Source organism: Triticum aestivum, chromosome 5B, assembly GCF_018294505.1.
Source record: "Triticum aestivum cultivar Chinese Spring chromosome 5B, IWGSC CS RefSeq v2.1, whole genome shotgun sequence".
Taxonomy (NCBI): domain Eukaryota; kingdom Viridiplantae; phylum Streptophyta; class Magnoliopsida; order Poales; family Poaceae; genus Triticum; species Triticum aestivum.
The window spans coordinates 539,558,662-539,565,366 of NC_057807.1; positions in this window are offsets into that span (position 1 = coordinate 539,558,662).

Genomic DNA, 6,705 nt, shown 5'->3' on the forward strand with positions numbered 1-6,705 from the left:
GCTATGGTCCAGCTTTGGGCTTCTTCGCAGGAGTGACAACTTGCTTGTCTTCCCACTTGAAGTTCCCTTTCTTTCCCTTTGCCCTTCTCTTGAAACTAGTGATCTTGTTAACCATCAACACTTGATGCTCTTTCTTGATTTCTACCTTCGTTGATTTCAGCATCACGAAGAGCTTGGGAATCATTTTCGTCATCCCTTGCATACTATAGTTCATCACAAAGTTCTAGTAACTTAGTGATGGTGACTAGAGAATTCTGTCAATCACTATCTTATCTGGAAGATTAACTCCCACTTGATTCAAGCGATTGAAGTACCCAGACAATCTGAGCACATGCTCACTAGTTGAGCGATTCTCCTCCATCTTTTAGCTTTAGAACTTGTTGGAGACTTCATATCTCTCAACTCGGGTATTTGCTGAAAATATTAACTTCAACTCCTGGAACATCTCATATGGTCCATGACGTTCAAAACGTCTTTGAAGTCCCGATTCTAAGCCGTTTAAGCATGGTGCACTAAACTATCAAGTAGTCATCCTTTTTGAGCTAGCCAAACGTTCATAACGTCTGCATCTGCTCCTGCAATAGGTTTGTCACCTAGAGGTGCATCAAGGACATAATTCTTCTGTGCAGCAATGAGGATTAACCTCATATCACGGATCAAATCCGCGACATTGCTACTAACATTTTTCAACACAGTTTTCTCTAGGAACATATCAAAACATATGAAAGCAACAATGCAAGCTATTGATCTACAACATAATTTGCAAGATACTACCATGACTAAGTTCATGATAAATTTAAGTTCAATTAATCATATTACTTAAGAACTCCCACTTAGACAGACATCTCTCTAGTCATCTAAGTGATCACGTAATCCAAATCAACTAAACCATGACCGATCATCACGTGAGATGGAGTAGTTTTCAATGGTGAACATCGTTATGTTGATCATATCTACTATATGATTCACGCTCGACCTTTCGGTCTCCGTGTTCCGAGGCCATATCTGCATATGCTAGGCTCGTCAAGTTTAACCTGAGTATTCTGCGCGTGCAAAAACTGGCTTGCACCCGTTGTAGATGGACGTAGAGCTTATCACACCCGATCATCACGTGGTGTCTGGGCACGACGAACTTTGGCAACGGTGCATACTCAGGGAGAACACTTTTTGATAATTTAGTGAGAGATCATCTTATAATGCTACCGTCAATCAAAGCAAGATAAGATGCATAAAAAGATAAACATCACATGCAATCAATATAAGTGATATGATATGGCCATCATCATCTTGTGCTTGTGATCTCCATCTCCGAAGCACCGTCATGATCACCATCGACACCGGCGCGACACCTTGATCTCCATCGTAGCATCGTTGTCGTCTCGCCAATCTTATGCTTCCACGACTATCACTACCGTTTAGTAATAAAGTAAAGCATTACATCGCGATTGCATTGCATACAATAAAGCGACAACCATATGGCTCCTGCCAGTTGCCGATAACTCGGTTACAAAACATGATCACCTCATACAATAAAATTCAGCATCATGCCTTGACCATATCACATCACAACATGCCCTGCAAAAACAAGTTAGACGTCCTCTACTTTGTTGTTGCATGTTTTACGTGGCTGCTACGGGCTTAAGTAAGAACCAATCTCACCTACGCATCAAAACCACAACGATAGTTTGTCAAATAGACTCCGTTTTAACCTTCGCAAGGACCGGGCGTAGCCATACTTGGTTCAACTAAAGTTGGAGAGACAGTCGCCCGCAAGCCATCTCTGTGCAAAGCACGTCGAGGGAACCGGTCTCGCGTAAGCGTACGCGTAAGGTTGGTCCGGGTCGTCTCGTCCAACAATACCGCCGAACCAAAGTATGTCATGCTGGTAGGCAGTATGACTTGTATCGTCCACAACTCACTTGTGTTCTACTCGTGCATATTACATCAACATCAATAACCTGGCTCTGATGCCACTGATGGGTTTCGTAGTAATTTCAAAAATTTTCCTACGCACACGCAAGATCATGTGATGCATAGCAACGAGGGGAGAGTATTGTCTACGTACCCAACGCAGACCGACTGCGGAAGCGATGACACGACATAGAGGAAGTAGTCGTACGTCTTCTCGATCCAACCGATCAAGCACCGAAACTACGGCACCTCCGAGTTCGAGCACACGTTCAGCTCGATGACGATCCCCGGACTCCGATCCAGCAAAGTGTCGAGGAAGAGTTTCGTCAGCACGACGGCGTGGTGACGATCTTGATGAACTACAGCAGCAGGGCTTCGCCTAAACTCCGCTACAGTATTATCGAGGAATATGGTGGCAGGGGGCACCGCACACGGCTAAGGAATAGATCACGTGGATCAACTTGTGTCAACTTGTGTGTTTAGAGGTGCCCCTGCCTCCGTATATAAAGGAGGAGAGGAGGGGAGGCTGGCCGGCCAAGGGGGGGAGGCGCAGGAGAGTCCTACTCCCACTGGGAGTAGGATTCCCCCTCCAATCCTAGTCCAACTAGGATTCCTCGGAGGGGAAAAGAGGAGGAGGGGGCCGGCCACCTCTCCTAGTCCTAATAGGACTAGGGGAAGGGGGGGGGGGCGCAGCCCATCTAGGGCAGCCCCTTCTCTTTTCCACTAAGGCCCACTATGGCCCAAATAGCTCCCGGGGGGTTCCGGTAACCCTCCCGGTATTCCGGTAAAATCCCGATTTCACCCGGAACACTTCCGATATCCAAATATAGGCTTCCAATATATCAATCTTTACGTCTCGACCATTTCGAGACTCCTCGTCATGTCCGTGATCACATCCGGGACTCCGAACAACCTTCGATACATCAAAATGCATAAACTCATAATATAACTGTCATCGTAACCTTAAGCGTGCGGACCCTACGGGTTCGAGAACAATGCAGACATGACCGAGACACGTCTCTGGTCAATAACCAATAGCGGGACCTGGATGCCCATATTGGCTCCTACATATTCTACGAAGATCTTTATCGGTCAGACCGCATAACAACATACGTTGTTCCCTTTGTCATCGGTATGTTACTTGCCCGAGATTCGATCGTCGGTATCCAATACCTAGTTCAATCTCGTTACCGGCAAGTCTCTTTACTCGTTCCGTAATACATCATCTCACAACTAACATATTAGTTGTAATGCTTGCAAGGCTTATGTGATGTGTATTACCGAGAGGGCCCAGAGATACCTCTCCGACAATCGGAGTGACAAATCCTAATCTCGAAATACGCCAACCCAACATCGACCATTGGAAACACCTGTAGTACTCCTTTATAATCACCCAGTTACGTTGTGACGTTTGGTAGTACCCAAAGTGTTCCTCCGGTAAACGGGAGTTGCATAATCTCATAGTCATAGGAACATGTATAAGTTATGAAGAAAGCAATAGCAACATACTAAATGATCGGGTGCTAAGCTAATGGAATGGGTCATGTCAATCAGATCATTCTGCTAATGATGTGACCTCGTTAATCAAATAACAACTCATTGTTCATGGTTAGGAAACATAACCATCTTTGATTAACGAGCTAGTTAAGTAGAGGCATACTAGTGACACTTTGTTTGTCTATGTATTCACACATGTATTATGTTTCCGGTAAATACACTTCTAGCATGAATAATAAACATTTATCATGATTATAAGGAAATGAATAATAACTTTATTATTGCCTCTAGGGCATATTTCCTTCAGTGGCAAGCTAGCTTAAGAGTTAGGGTTAGGGGTTTAGTTAGGTTAGGGTTAGGGTTAGGGTTAGTGCTATGATTAAGGTAAACTAGTTGTTAGATTCAAAACCTTATATTTTAGCTAGTTCATCCATATGAAATGACCGGTCCATGGATGACTCAATTTTGTTCCGTTGTTTTTAGATGGATAAACTAGTGAATGTGCATTATTTGGACATGGCGGCTTTCATGCATGGAAATGCCGACGAAGGGGAGGAGGCCATGGTTTTTTGACACAAGCCCGAGCTATGATGATATTGTCGAGAAATGTCCTCAATTGGATTAATCCAAGTGATGGTGTGAAGCTTATTGGACGTTATGATGTGGGAGTGGGAGTAAGATCCCGATTAAAGAGTATGCCCATCACCTCTCAATTGCATTGGGATGTGTATAAGGAGAAAGTTGAGGGATCACAAGACAAGTCACTTGAGTTATTTGCCACAAGACAATTCAAGGTTGAAGTTCCTCGGCCACTACTTGACTCGAACCGGAATGTGTCCTCCCCAATACATGATGCTGTCGTGGTGTTTGACCACAATGCAGCTAGCCAACCACCAAGTAGCCGACCAAATGAAGAGGACATCATCAATGCTAGAGCAATAGTTCTTGTAGGTGATGATCATGTTGAAGATGAGGCCGTTGCTCATGTTGATGAACATGCAAATGTTCATGTTGATGGAGATGCTATTGCTCAAGATGATGTGTATGCGGAAGAAGAAGAGATTCATTACAATCCCATTGGTGACTTGGATGTCATTGTGCATCAACAAGACATGGACCGGAACCTACCTTATAGCCGTATGTGTAGGTATGAGTCGGATGATGAGGGTCCATCCGAAGAATTGGATGAGGATGGATTCACGCCGCAAGAAAATCAAATTTACAAGAAGGTCAATGGCAAGGAAAGAGGACCCTCTTTGTTCTGTGATCTTAGCCTTGCCGACAAAGCTGTTGTTGATGGTGGCATGAGGTTGGGCTTGATCGAACCATCGCCTTGCCCGAGGATGGGTGATCCAAGGCCACCGCGTGAGGACGAGAATGCTCATTTGAAGAAAGGGATCAAGTTTGGTTGTTTGCAAGAGTTCAAGATATGGTTGAGTGACTATGCCATTCGGAACCATAGGTCATTCGTTGTTGGTCATTCCAACAAAAAATTGCGCTACACCATCAAATGTGACAAAGAAGGTTGCCCATGGAAGGTCCGTGGAAGAAAGATCAATGAAACCGGGCAATGGGAGTTGAAGAGTTGTGTGGCCACCCACAAGTGCATACCGCCGGAGAAAGCGGACCGAAGCAAGGGACACCGCCAATTCACGTCCGAGTATCTAGGCTATAAATTGTTGAATGAGATATCCCATGATCCAACCGTGAAGGTGAAATTCCTCATGAGTTCGGTCTTTGAAAGATTTGGGTACCCAGTCAAGTATGGAAAGGCGTGGATGGCGAATGCAAACGCTATAAGGATGTTGCATGGTGATTATGAGGCCGCATATAACATTCTTCCCAAGATGTTGGCAGCCATTGCTCATCGGAACCCGGGAATGCGCCATCGGGTGGAGTCAATTGAGGGAGTGTTTCATCGAGCTTTTTGGAGCTTTGGTCAATGCACCAAAAAGCCACAGACCGATGCCAACACTCCAGATCCTGGTCAAAGTGGTGCCCAAAAAGGAGGTACCAGTGGCACACGAGGAGGTAGGAGTGGTAGTGGACGAGGAGGCATGCGTGGTGCGCGTGGAGGACGGACGAATCTTGGCGGTAGTGGACGAGGAGACAGTATTAGAGGGCGTGGGGGGCGGTCGGGTACCAGTGGCCGTGGTCGTAGGACGAGAAGGGTTGATAGAGGAAGGCCTATTGACATCTTTCTTAACCCAGATGTTTGAAATAAGGTGAATGGTACTTGTTATTTGCTCTTGTTTATTTGTTTTTTTGCATACATACATGTTTTCTTACTTTACTAACTACCAAGTTTGTCTTTATAGGCATGGCTTCTTCCGGTTCCGTGACGAGGCCACCGTGTGCTAACCGCGAGGATATGCCGGACAAGTGGACAGACGCCGAGTTGGATAAGGTGAAGGACAAAGATATGAGAACTCCATCATGTTGGTGTGGAGATCTTTGCAAAGTTAAGGTATCCACCAACCGCAAGAAATCATGGACGAAAGGAAGAAGATATTTTGTTTGTCCCAACTATGCCTACGATCGTCCTCGTCCAGCTCACGCCTATGATGTACCGCCGGTAAGTTGTTCAAGTTCAAACATGTCGTCAACCATTGAATCTATCTTACTAATGACCACATTTGTTCTTTATTCGTACCTAGTCGCCGCCTCCACTTTGTAAGTACTTCACATGGATAGATCAAGATGTGCCAAAAGATGTTAAGAAAGATCAACTTCGAGATTGTCTACGGAGGCAGCGGTTGTTTGAAGAAGCATTTCAGAGAGGCTTGGATGAAGAGCGTCGTGAAAAGGAGAGGATGGAGCGCAAGAAGCGTGAAGAGGAGAGGGCACGCAAGGAGAAGATTGCTCGTCAAGAGGAGAGAGCAAGAAAGCTTGCAAGGGCTTGTGAAGCCCAAGAGGAGGATGAGGCACGCGACAAAAAAGAAAAATGGCCTCGTGTGACCCAATAAGGCCTTTGTTTCAAGAAACTAGTCATGAACTATGCCTTCGATTCGAGAAACATGTGATGAACTATGTCTTTGATTTGTGATATCTATCATGAACTACGTCTTCGATTTATGAAACTTGTGATGAACTACGTCTTCGATTTGATGAAACTATGTTTGTTTTGCTGTTGTTGTGACTTGATTTGTGTTGAAGTGATGAAGAAGAAAAATAGAGCAAACTCTGCTCTGCTTTACACCCTACCGCCAGACCACATGGCGGTAGGAAATGAAACCTTACCACCGGAGGATATGGCGGTAGGTTGGCGAAATGTTCTGTGACCAAAACGGTCCCCTG